We start from the raw sequence: 13,848 nt of genomic DNA on the forward strand, positions 1-13,848 counted from the left end.
AAGGAATTAAGGCTCGATTTGCATGAGATGGTGGGAAGGTAAATGTCGGACACATTTGCAGGGAGCGTTGCCGGGCCGTCGCTCTGCAATGAAAACGACATGATGTGGGCTGAATATGAATCTTCGCCGGCAGCACGGCACGACTTGGCCATTTGATGGTTTCCATTTTCAAGTTGAATTTTTTCTTTTTACGACTGGAATGTTTTGAACACTGGGCAGAGAATTATAGATCACAAAGTATGTTGTTCTATATCCACACTATCAACATTCCGTCCAACTCGGTCCAATCAGTCTTTTTATTTAGTTTCATCTTCTTCTTTTTTTTTTTTTTTTAATGCAACAGAACATTCCCTGACATAGAATCAACGTGGAAGCATTTGCAGTGAAGCAGGTTTGATTACAAAATTATAAAATAATAATAATAATAATAATAATGACCTTTTTAGTGGTTTTCCGTTACAACATAATCTATAACACTCGTGTGACACGAGTAGAGCTGCAACAGTCAATCCATTAGTAATCGACTACTAAACTAATCGCCAACTATTTTGATAATCGATTCACCGGTTCAAGTAGTTTTTATGAAAGAAAAAAAAGTCAAAAGTCTCTGATTTCCGCTTTGTGAATGTGAATATTTCCTGGTTTCTTTGCTCCTCTGTGACAGTAAACTACACATTCCACAGTTGGCTATTAACTCCCTTATTGTCCAATCAGATGCCAAATGCCCCCAGAAAACACGATCAGCAACACGTTCACCATGTGCGGACGGCGGGGCCTCGAGTCGGCCTCGGCTCCAGTCTCCAACGACAACAACGAGTGTTCCGTTTTTGATATTTACATATACATGGCTCGGGGCTGCACGGTGGCGTAGCGGTCAGCACTATCGCCTCGTAGCAAGGAGGTTCTGGGTTCGAGTCCCGGTTCGAACCGACCAGGGCCTTCCTGTGGGGAGTTTGCATGTTCTCCCCGTGTATGCGTGGGTTCTCTCCGGGTTCTCCGGCTTCCTCCCACAGTCCAGAGACATGCAGAATGGGGTCAGGTTCATTGGAGACTCTGAAGTGACCGTAGAGTGAATGGTTGTCCGTCTCTGTATGTGGCCCTGTGATAGGCTGGCGACCTGTCCAGGGTGAACCCCGCCTCTTGCCCAATGTCAGCTGGGATCGGCTCCAGCCCCCCCGCGACCCTTAGATGGCGGTAAAGCGGTAGACGATGGATGGATGGATGGATATTTCACTCCATTTCACGGAGGGAGAAAAAGGGGGACGCGGGCACAAGTACGTGCTGCACGATTCTGCACAGCGCAGCAACAAATAGTGAAGCGGGAATGAAACCTCACAACCCCCCCCCCCCCCCCCCCCCCCCTCAACGCTTTTAACCTCTCTTGTTGTTGACGCGGTTGAAACGCGGTGAACGGGTCCTCCGGCCGTTTCTGCTCATCGTCTTCATTCCAGCGGCGCTGAATAGTTCATTCGCACCGAGGCGGCAAGACCCTCTGTCTTCCCACGGCTCCGCTCTTATCTTCTCCGCTCGAGCTCCAGCACTTTTCCTCCTCCTCCTCCTCCTCCTCCTCCTCCACATCCTCCTCGCTCCCCCGGTTCCGTCTGCAGCAGCAGCAGCAGAGGCCACACACACACACACAGTTACACTTGTGTGTGCGTTTCCACAAAAAAAAACCTGACACCTGAGTTTGTGCCTGACTGTCACCTACTGTACAGAACCGGGGGGGCTGGAGAGTAAGTTGCTCTATGATATTTCATAACAATGTGTCTACGCCGGAGCGAAACTGGCCCCCAAAGCTTTCTTTTTCTCCCGCTGAATCCACAGTTGTCGTCCCCCCCCCCCCCCGAGCTAATGCTTTGACTAAATATTGGAAACGCTGCCTTTGCTTTACACGGTGCGCGTGGCGTATGCAGAGTGACCTTGGGACTTTTGGGGGGCGTGTTAACAACAAAACGGAGCAACCGAAGGTCAAATTCAAAGACTCTTTAATCCGATCATCCAACAGGCGGCGGTCCAAAAAAAAAAGCTGATGCAGGAGAACACCTTGCTCACCTGCTCCCCTTCCCCACATCACACACACACTCTCTCCTCCTCCTCCTCTGCATCCTCAAACACCTCCCAAATCCACTTGTTGGGTTTTTTTTTCCCCACACTTGCCGCGACAGTCCTGTCAGGTCTCCGCCGGCCTTATAATCACACTATCTCCCCCCCCCCCCCCCCCCCCCCGAAACTAAAAGCCGCGCACTGAAGCTTCCGCTATCCGCCGCCCGGACGACAGATCCGTGCCACTTTCGCACCGCCAGGACGTCTTGTCCCAGTTTTGCCAATCTTACGCAAACCCTTGCGTTTCATGAAGCAGCCAGTGCGTTGACATTCACTTTTAAAATAACCCGATTGCATTCGTGTTAAGTCGCTACCCCGGTAACCACCTCGCCCCGGCTAAAATCCGGGTATAGTTCTCGTACCCAGACAGGCCGAGGTAACTCCTTTAGTAACCGGGGGTATTCGTGAATTGTGTGCACCCTAACCGGGGGTGAGCTCGGGTCACGCGTCCACGGCAGGTATAACTTCCCCCCTCGCCACTCGCAGGATGCAACGGCGCCAGAAGACACAACAGCAACGACGCGAAGCTTCGCCTCTAAACCCCGAGGGCGTCGCCGCGGCAAGTGACTGTTACCGCGGCGCGCAGAATGTGCGAAACGCCTCCGCTCTGACAAAAGTCAACCGGGGGAGGAAAACGAAGCGCCACCTACTGTACCGGAGGCGGAGTTGCAACCCCGTCGACCCCAGCGATGACCCGGGGCTGTTTGGAAACCTCGGTAGAAAATAAAAAAATGAAAGCTCTGTTTGTTCATGTGAGGTCCTTCTCGGTGGAATTGTGTGAGGGGAGTGGGAAGAAGAAAAAAACAGATCCGCGCTGCCCGTGAATTCGGCAAAGTGCCGAGGGTAATATAGTTATATATATATATATATATATATATATATGGAATCTCGTTCCAGATTGTGAAAACGATGCCGTGAGAAGCGTGTCCCCTGTTTCTCCCTTGTTTCGGGGCCCGCGGGGCTCAGACGGGGGATCTCTCCGGCGGGGTCGGACGTCGGCGCGTGCCCACATTCCCCGTCACTTCAGCCTTTTCAGCCCCTAACCCACACAGCTTCCCCTCCATGTGTCAAGAAAAACACGTGCAGTGGAAAATGAACCGCTTTCTTTCGAGAGAGGGGAGAGGAATCGCACCGATGGCGGCTCATCTTTGAAAGTTCACCCGTGACGGGGTCCCGTTTGTTCGCGCAGTGAAGGAAAAATCCTTTTATTTTGTTAATGTTCTGGCAGTTGGATAGAGAAACAAATGGCCATCCGAGTGGCGTCGGTCCAACAGCGGATCTAAAATCAGCAGCGTTGTTCTCACGCCCGCCGCCCGTCATGGCGACAGGCCGCCGCGGTCGGCGAGCGCCACTGGATATGAAACACCTGCAGCGGCAGAGACACGTAACGGGTCGTCCGCGATGATTCCGATCGTATGTGCAAGTTGCTGGTACTTTTTTTTCAAACCTTGTCATCACTTGAGCGAGAGGCCCGGCGGAGTGGGCGGGGCCCGGCGGAGTGGGCGGGGCCCTGCGTTCACCTGCTGTCTTGGTTTTTCCTCCCGCTGTTCACTTCTTCGCTCGCCTCACTGTGCGTTTGCGGAACAATGTTTTTGGAAGTCTACACGGGGACTCACAAAGGTTGCATATCGATAGTTAACTTCAAATAAGAAGAAAACCAAGGGAACAAATTATGCGCGCGGTCAAAACACGATCTGATCTCCAGACACACATCCGTATTCTGTAACCTCATAGGCTACTTCCTGCCTCAACAATGACATCATGCGCCGACCGAATACAGTAGAATAACAATGTGTGTAACTAATGCACCTAAACGGCAACAATATTTAACACAATACTTCTTTTGGAAATGAAAGTCTCGAGTTCACGTTTCTAATATCTCATTATTGACAGCGTTTGTGGCTTAATATTTTTTGAGGGCCCAACGTGAACAATTTAAAAGGAACCTTGAATTTGTTTAAGTTTAATTAGATCCGCAGTAGAGAGGCTCCTCTTCCTGGGGAGGTTTTCTATACAGAACTAAAACGAGAGAAAAATACATTCGTACACATTCGTGTCAGTTTTACTGGGGGGGAAGAAGACTCACAACTCTTAACAACCAACATCTAATCTAGAGCTGCAACAGCCAATCGATTGTTAATCGACTACTAAATTAATCGCCAACTATTTGGATAACGGATTCATCGGTTCAAGTGGTTTTTAATGGAGAAAAAAAGCTCAAAATTCTCTGATTTCAGCTTCTTAAATGTGAATATGTTCTGGTTTCCTTGCTCCTCTGTGACAGTGAACCGAATCACTTTGGTGTGTGGACGAAACAAAGGTTTTGGGAAACACGATGGACATTTTTCACCATTTTATGAACCAGACAACAACAAGAAAATAATCAACAGATTAACCGATAATGAAAATAATGTATCAGTCTAAGAAAATAAATCTCTCCTTAACCTTAAACCATAAGGTCGCAGATAATGACTGGGAGAATAATCCACATCACATCCTCAGAATCAACAACGTGAATCATATCAACGGACTCTACACTATTTCCTCCCTGAACAGACGAGAGTATTACTTGACTCATTTTCCCGACGTCCACACACTTTGCGGTCGTGGATCTCAGGCCGCACGATAATCAACTGTCCTCTTTAACTCAGAGAACAAGATGCGCTTAGCAACCGCACAACCACACAAGTCACCGAGGGGATCGCAGCAGGTTTCTTACAAACCACACCAAAAAGAAGAAGAGAGAAATTGAAAAGACGGAAAAAAACGCGCTCATGGCTGATACTCATTCGCTCCGACTGTTCTTCCCTGAGGCGTGATTGTTAAAAAAACACAAAACCACGTCAATGAAGTGATGAGACGAGCGCGGCGACGCGACACCGCCGCTTTAGTTACACTGAGTGTGCGGCGCGTCCTCTGTCCTCCGGCTGTTTGGAACCTGAGTGTGAAATGACAAGTCTCTTTGTGTTTCTCCCCTGAACCATCAAGAGAGGGGAGAATTCAAATAATACAAATCATATTTATATATATATATATATATATATATATATATATATATATATATATATATATATATATATTTTGTTAATGTTTCGGCGCTCGACTGATGCTGCGTTTGAAAATCAACAGCCTCGAGGGAAAAAAGAAAAAAGGAAATGTTTGTTGGGCCATTGTGTACCTTTATGTCATAAGAGACAGGAAGTGCCGGGGAGGAGAGACGAGCGGGTGACGGGCATGTGTCCTGACCATTCAGCTATAGATAATGATTCATGGAGCCAAGGGCTGCAGCTGAATATATTGTTTCCATTGTCGGTTAATCTGTCCATTGCTTTCTTGATTAATGGATTAGTCGTTTGGTCCATAAAATGTCATAAAATGGTGAAAAATGGTGAATGTTTTGTCCACACACCAAAGACATTCAGTGTACTGTCACAGAGGAGCAAGGAAACCAGAAAATATTCACACGTAAGATGCTGAATTTATACTTTTTTCTTCATAAAAACTACTTGAACGGATTAATCTATTATCAGTCGATGACTCATCGATTAACTGTTGCAGCTCTATTAACGCAGGGTTTTCCAAAGACGAATTCAAGCACTTTTCAAGCATTTCCAAGGTCGGTATTCAAGCTTTTCCAGCACCCGACAGCTGTGTTATAAATTACATATTTCTACCAATACATACGTTTAAAGCGATGGTATTGTGCTATAAGCAACCAAAATGTCTGTTTCGTGACAACAGCAGGATTAGAAATTAAAGGACACGTGTCATGTGTTTGTTGTGGGAAAAAAAAAATCTGATACGATTTAAGCATTTTCAAGATAAGACAAAAAAGGTTAAGTATGTACAAAATATAACAAAAAATAACATTAAATAAAAAAACCCAAAGGTATATAAATACTAGGTACAGAGCAGTAGCAATAGTTGCACGTGGAGACTAAATATAGATATTCCAAGCACCTTTTCGAACCTTGAAAACACACCTTCAGAGAATTCAAGCACCCGTACGAACCCTGTGATGGAGATAATGTCACAGGCGTTACGACGCGCTTCAAAGACGTCCTCCACCGCGGCGTTTGTCTTTTTGAATTTCGCCGCACCGACTCGCAGACTCCTCCGGCTGAATGAACTCGAATCTCTTTGAATTGATAACTGGGTTGATTCCGAACGTCTGAAGACGTCGCCCCCATTCATTCGCCTTCTGCTGCGTTTTGCGGGCTGACGAATGGGCTCGTTTTTCAGCGACATTTTTTTCGGAACAGAGCGTCCTTTGCAGACTGCGCCTCGTCTCTCTCGCTCTCCGAATTTGTGTAACCGCCAGGTTTTACTCCACAGGTACAAAGCCCAGCACACAGACGGCGGCGTTGGCTCTCGACTCGCTCGCCCCCCCCCCCCTCCCGCTGGAGGTAGAGCTCGATGAGATGTGGGGAACTTCCAGAGGCCTAATCTTTTCTTTTCTTTTTTTCATCGGCGACGAGGAACAAAACGTAAGCGTCTGCTCGCTTATACTGAGGCCGTCACCTGCCTGGGTTCCGTGAGAGAGAGAGAGAGAGTGTGTGTGTGTGTGTGTGTGTGTGTGTGTGTGTGGGTTTTCTCGCAACGACGTCCATATCCATGACTGGAAGCACTCGCCACGGCAGATCCTCCGTGTTGGCGCCGCACGTTTATGCAAAATCCGGAACGAGCCTCTTTCTGTGATACCTCATTAGACCATTAGAACCCCCCCCCTCCCCCCCAGGAACTGATAAACTTCACATCTTTCCCCCGTCCTCCGTGCTGACGTAATGAGCTTTTTGGCCCCCCAATTAACCCAGTTATCTTCCCTCCCCCACGACTGTCAACGCCACCGCTCCCACCGAGCGGCCCGGAGGGTGAAGCGACAACGCCGCCTTTGTGAAATACGTAGCGCGACTTGCCCGTCGCACTCATCCGGCTGTCGTACAGAACAAATACGGAAAGGGGAACGAGCTCCCACGGTGTCCCGGGGAGGGAGACATCAAAGACGCTACGTGGGCTTTTACACACACACACACACACACACACACACACACACACACACACACACACACACACACACACACACACACACACACACACACACACACACACACACACACACACACACACACACACACACACACACACACACACACACACACACACACACACGTTTTGGCACGAAAAAAGACACACACGAGCAGCGACGCGGGAAAATGTGCGCAACGTGCGCGAAACAGGAAGCGCTTTGTCACTTTCACGACGGACGTCAAAAAGAAACCTGCGTCGCAGTACGCTCTCATGCTGAAAGGACAGAAACAGGAAGTAGTCTGAGCGGACGCTCTTGTGCGTGTTGCGCGGACGCAGAGAAATGACTCGACGCGTCACAACATGTGCTGAATCGCGATGAATCCAGCTGGAGGTCGCGCTCGTCGTGTCATCACGACATGACGCAAACATGTCGCACTTTAATGATACGTAGTTCCCGAACGACAACTTAAAAAAACCTTTTTCATTCCACCACCACCACCACCCGAGACAAATTCCTCAAAACCCATCACTGCGGTCTCTCCCCGAGTCCGACTTCAGATGAAGGGAGGCAGTCGGACGCCGTCATTTCATGCATATTAACTCGGGTTTTTTCTAAATAACTTCTGCTTTTATCATCGCCGCAGTTTGACTTAGAGTGGCGATGCTTTGCATTTTCGCTGCAGCATTTTCTTCTCTCTCTCTTTTTTTTAATCTCTTATAATCCTCTTTGTATGTAAATTAGTTTTTAGTGAAGTCGCACGACAAGGAACCCCCCCCCCAAAAAAAAAATCTTATTTACATTTGTTATTTACATATCTGCTGCTGCTACAATAGCGCAGGCTACTGGAGATTTATCTGGACCGACTGTCATCTAGGGCTGCACGGTGGCGTAGCGGTCAGCGCTGTTGCCCCAAGAAGGTTCGAGTCCCGGCTCAAACCGACCAGGACCTTTCTGTGTGGAGTTTGCACGTTCTCCCCGTGTGTGCGTGGGTTCTCTCCGGGTTCTCCGGCTTCCTCCCACAGTCCAGAGACATGCACAGAATGGGGTCAGGTTCATTGGAGACTCTAAATTGACCGTACGGTGGGGGAGGGGGTCGCCTCCCAGACTGTGAACTTCTCACTTGCACATTTTTTTATTTTAAAAATACGGCTGCATATCGCCGAGTGGCCGAGAACCAATGCGAGAGCGTGAAGGTGCCATGAATCACAGCGAAAGCCAAACAGAGCCCCCTGAGCTGGTGGCCTTGTGCTAACAGGGACAGAGGCGGCTCTTAAATTTAAAAAATACCTCTCTCTGCCTTTCTTTCCTTTTCTTTTATGCGTCTGTTTCGTGTCTTCAGCTGCTACCTCCAAACGGAAATTCAATCCATACTCGACCAAGCACTGGAGACAGATTTGACTGCATTTTGCTCTAAATGTACAATCAAATCAAATGTGTTCCTTTTCTTGGGACAGTCAAGGAGCCAAGTAATAAGAGAAGATAAGATAAACCTTTATTCGTCCCACAATGGGGAAATTTGGGCATAGTGGACAGAAGAATATGTAAAGAAATTTAAAATAGCAATCCCTACAAGCTAACTATGCGCACAATGCATCCTCAACACTAGACGTCGTTAATAAAAGGCAGCAACTATCAAGTTGAGAAATCTTCACCCACTGAACCGGACGCCTTGCCACGATGGAAGGATTTCACCGAGGTATGTCTGAGGCCGACGACACGGAAAGAGACGGCTCGCTCGTTGGTGCGCCCATTGCGCATGCGTATTGTCACGGCCCCGGGACAACGACGTAACATCCCATGTATCAGATAATCGATTAGTAATCGACTACTACATTAATCGCCAGCTATTTTTAATCGGTCAAAGTAGATTTATGGAAAAAAAGTCAAAAATTCTCTGACTCCAGCTTCTTAAATGTGAATATGTTCTGGTTTCTTTGCTCTACGGCGATAAAACTAAATATGTTTGGTGTGTGGACAAAACGAAACATCAACTTGGGTTGACAACAACACGGTGGTCTACGACTGACGATTAGAACCTTCAACCCTTATTTATACCTCACTTCCTTTCACTGCAGGAGCGTTGGGCGAGGGGGAAACAGAAAGTATGCCGCATGTTCGAAGAGTAGTTTTTGCCATCCTTTGTAAAACTCAACATTTCATCCTTTCTGTATGTATTGTAATACAGTGTTTTTGCACGCTACCTTCAGACTGGCTCATCGGTAACTTCTGAGAGCTTGAAGCATTGTGTAAATTGTGTGCTTCTCATTCTCGGGATGGAAACATTTGAATCGGTATTCACGCCTTCAGAAATGAAACCTTGGTGAAAGATCAGAGTTTAGGAGCTGTGATGGATGCTGGTGTTAGAAAACTGATGAAAACCTCCTCTTGTTCTTAAGAATAAGAGAATAAATTGATTATTGATTAACCGTGATGATGAGAACAAGGAGCCATCTGTTGAAATGATCAAGGATGAATCGCTCCTGAACGTGGAGGAAGAGCGGATCTGGACAAAGGGGGCGGAGCCAGGGAGTTTTCATTTCCCCCTTTTACATGTTGATCATTCAGAGAATAATTCATGGATCTAGATGAATGAGACCAAACAATGAAACATAGTTGCAACAGTGTTCGAACTACTTCCTCCCTGACTTTCCCGTGTGAAAAATACAAAGCTTACAAGTTTCTTTTGAAGGGCAGCTTTCACTATGATTTGTAATAACAATAATTTGGTTACTATTATGGATAAGTCATCGCAGCTAGATTTGCATTGTCGGGTCATTTTGACACGCTTTCGCCGTGGTTTGATCCGTGAGAGGAGGTCTGCAGCATAATGTGAAAACGAGCGCATTACTTCTTGTGACTGACTGCAAATTTCGCAGGGAGAGCCGCCTCGCGTCCGCCCATTACCGCGTGTGATTTCACTGAATACGTTCCCATTCAACATTCAATTATAGCAGTCGCCGCGGCGGAGAGGAATCGGGTCGAATGCCCCAGTCGGGACGGAATCCGAGAGAGTCTATTCCAACGCCTTAGTCAGTCGCAAAATCCCTGAGATGATGAGATGAGATGATTTCCAAAAAAAAAAGAAAAGAAAAGAGATTATTCTCTTCTCTCCCTCTCTTTTCACACGCGCCAGCCCAGCTGCTCTCCTCCCCCATCACGTTAGACTGAAGTCAAACTCCGCCGGGTCGGCTCGTTATCATAAAATAATGGGGCCCGTCGATACTGAGCAGATCTTTCGTTTCTCGTTTCAGACTTAATTCTACCTCTTTCTCTCTTTCTTTCAACTCCCACTTTCCCCCGGTCACCTAATATACCGCAGTGGCATTTCGCACGGTCGGGGGCCTCTGCTTCATTAAGGCCGGAACACTTGTTAGCATTCTTGTACCGTTCTCGACCATCTAGACCCGCAAAAATTGCGACGGAGAACCCATTGTTTGCGTCGCACTGAAAACTGAACTGCATATTTAGCTGCTGTGGGAGGATGGGGGGGCCAGTGATCCTTTTCCTCCTTCCTCCTCTCAGCCATCACACCTACGGATGACGATGCCTCATCTGGTCCCATCAGACGCTCGACACTTAATAAACTGTGAGGGGAACAAAAGGAGCCTCAGCTTGCAAATTCCTCCATGTCGTCATGGGTCCCGACTAGAGCCCGAGCCATATGGATTTTGGGGCGCCGGTGCCAATGCCGATATTAGATTTAGCGCTGCAACTGACGATTATTTTCAGCAGCTCTCAATCTGTCGATGATTTTCTCCGTTAATCGATTAGTTGTTTGGACCGCCGTGTTTCCCAAAACCTTTGTTTTGTCCACACACCAAAGATATTTCGTTTTACTGTCACGGCGGAGCAAAGAAACCAGAAAATGTTCACATTTAAGATGAAACTTTTTTTTTTTTCATTAAAACTACACATCGATCAATTATCAAAATAGTTGGCGATTAATTTAGTAATGGATTGTTAAGCGATTAATCAGCTCTAATTAGATTAGTACAACATATTAGATATAATACAAGATACTGATACATCAGCAAATATATATATATATATATAGCAAGATTTTATTTTGTTGTTAGGGTTAGGTTTCACAAATCAAATTAAATGTCATCTACAATCTTTTATCCAGGAGCTCGCAGGAATGAGGAATAATTAGGCCCCCCCAATTCAATGGTAGGGGAAACACTGGTATGTATGTATATACTGTATGTATGTACAGTAATTGTGAATATAAGATGTCGATATCAAACTTTATGACAAAGAAATGTCATTGTGGCATGATATTTTAGTGCAACCATAAACTTTATCACAAAACAAACAAATACAACCAAATAAATAGAACTTGAATTGAGAATAAGCATTTATTTTGAACTATAACGTAGACATGAATGCACATTTTAAAGGCTCATGTCAGTCGGCCGATATAATCAGTCGGGCTCTGAGCAATATCGGACGACACCGATATGTCTGCGAAAGGCCGATGTATCGGTCGGGCTCTAGTCCAGACGCCTGTAGGCGGCTCCCTGTTCGGTCACGGAGCATCGTGAATGACAAAGTGAATGTGTTCTCCCCAGCCTCGTCTTGTCCCCGACACCCCTTTGCCGACCGACCGGCTCGCTAAAGAATAAGACACGTGTAAACATCCGGCATACCTAACGGGGGACGAACTGCTCGAAATCTGCAAAACGCGGCGAGCTGTTAACTTCCAGGTGAACCCGTCTCTTCACGCGGGAGGAGACAGTGAGCCTTTCCGGGCCTGGACACGGTTGGGTTCACCAGTCATCCCGGGGGGGGGATAGATGGATGGATGGGGGACGCCGCTGAACAGTGGCCCTGTTGTGGCCCTATAAACAGTCCGAGGGCTTCGGCACTTCTTGCCCAACCCTTGGCAAGTGGCAATGAGAGTTACGGCGGTGATTCACTGTGCGTCTCCTCTCCACCGTAAAGCCTGCGCGGCCACAAAACTGTCTCCTGGAATGTTTCTTTCCGCCCTTTCTCTTTACCTCCAACAAAGTTAAAAATCTCAACTCGTCCAACGTAACACTTGTGCACCAGCCCTGCTCCCGGCGCGGTGCGATCGCATTCAGAAAGAGAAATGCTATTTGTTTCCTTCCAGGAGATTTGGCTCATTATCAGAGCCTCGGCCCACGATTCCCATACGGCTGCCCCCCTGACTCACGCGCCTTCTTTTAAGGGCGACGCTCCGGGGTGAAATGTATAATTATGGAATCAGTGGGACTTTTTTCCTTTTTCCTTTTCTTTTTTTCTTCCTAGGGCTTGTGTGTGCTGGGCTTCCAGTGACTCGCCTGGTGCTCGGCCAACCGCGCACACACACACACACACACACACACACACACACATCAGTGTTACAGATCCGATCTCCAAAACAGCCTCAGGAAAATAGATTAGTCGTGTTTGTTTGGAGACAAAGGCAGACAGACAGAGGGGTGACAGTGTGGGTGTAAAGGGGGGGGAGAGGAGGGACATGAGTCTTATTGTGTTCATGTACATATACTGACGAGGCATGAAATGCGATGATGTGTATTGCAGCAGCAGCAGATAGTTCTTGGCATGTGTGTGTGTGTGTGTGTGTGTGTGTGTGTGTGTGTGTCACCGAAAAGGTTTTTCGAAAGGTCACAGCACAGAAGATGAAAGGTGAAACAGTGATGAATTTATAATTGCACATTCTGACCAAAGAGAGGGGGGGGGGGGGGGGATATTCCCAATCGCAGTGAACTCACCGCGGTTTGGAACTGCAGACAAAGTTGCACTCACTGTCTCCCATGTTCCCCTGACGCATCTCTGTGGCCGTCGACGGACGGAACCGTGGAGGAACTCATGTCACAGTTCGCGACAGTAACTCCGCGGAGGATGGAGACACACACACACACACACACACACACACACACACACACACACACACTCTCTCCACAAAAAAAAAATAGAGACAACAATCAGGGATCCGAGGAAGAAATGGGGGGAAAAAAGACCGGGATGCTCCGGACCCAAAATCCCGACGCACGGTTTCTTCGCCAGTGAGAAAACTTTGAGCCAAAGCAGCCGGCGTGTGCGCGCTGCACGGGGGAAGAAGAACAAGGGGGAAAAAAGAATCCCACCACCACTTATCCCAGTTGTAATTCAGAGGGGTCCTACATTCGGAGGCTGTGACCTTACGGGGAGATAATGACTCTCCGGAATGAAATCATCCGGCAGGAGATGTAGTCAAGAGGAGCGACGAGGAGAGAAGAGGATGGAGAGAGAGGACGAGTGGGAGGAGGAGGGGGGGGACGAGGAGGAGAGACTCGAGGATCGCAGGGGGGGGGGGGGGGGGGGGGGGCGGACGGACTGTCGATTAGACGATTTGAAATAAAAGGCAAAAAAGGCGCATTTGCGCATTTGTCACCGGCGGCGACCAGGACCAGCGGCGTCGGAATGTGGAGGCGCACGGACACAAACGGACCCCGCGGAGGATGGTTAGATATCCCGTGAACGGATTCCACCCTGGAGCCTGTTCTTTTCTCCTCCCCCCCCCTCCCCCCTCCCTTACTTGACCCGCCTACTACTCCGCATCGCTGTTTAAGGAGCGCAGGAGCGGATCCTGTAGGTAGGATAGGCGTCCAGCAGCAGATAACGGGGGCATGGACACCCCTCAGACCCCCCCCCCCCCCCCCCCCCCCCCCCCTCTCTCACTTAATCACATGTTTAAGACACAAGTAGCC

General features: G+C 48.0%; 1 protein-coding gene across 1 annotated transcript in view; it reads right to left on the reverse strand.

Moving 5' to 3' along the window:
• Window positions 1–13,429, reverse strand: part of LOC118318738 (BMP/retinoic acid-inducible neural-specific protein 3-like) — a 48,412-nt gene extending 34,983 nt beyond the window's left edge. Inside the window, exon 1 of the mRNA XM_047337003.1 lies at window positions 12,871–13,429. The gene's annotated coding sequence lies outside the window, so the exon portion shown is untranslated. The remainder of the gene's footprint in view (window positions 1–12,870) is intronic.
• Window positions 13,430–13,848: the final 419 nt, after the last annotated feature.

Source organism: Scophthalmus maximus, chromosome 13 (genome assembly GCF_022379125.1).
Source record: "Scophthalmus maximus strain ysfricsl-2021 chromosome 13, ASM2237912v1, whole genome shotgun sequence".
Taxonomy (NCBI): Eukaryota; Metazoa; Chordata; class Actinopteri; order Pleuronectiformes; family Scophthalmidae; genus Scophthalmus; species Scophthalmus maximus.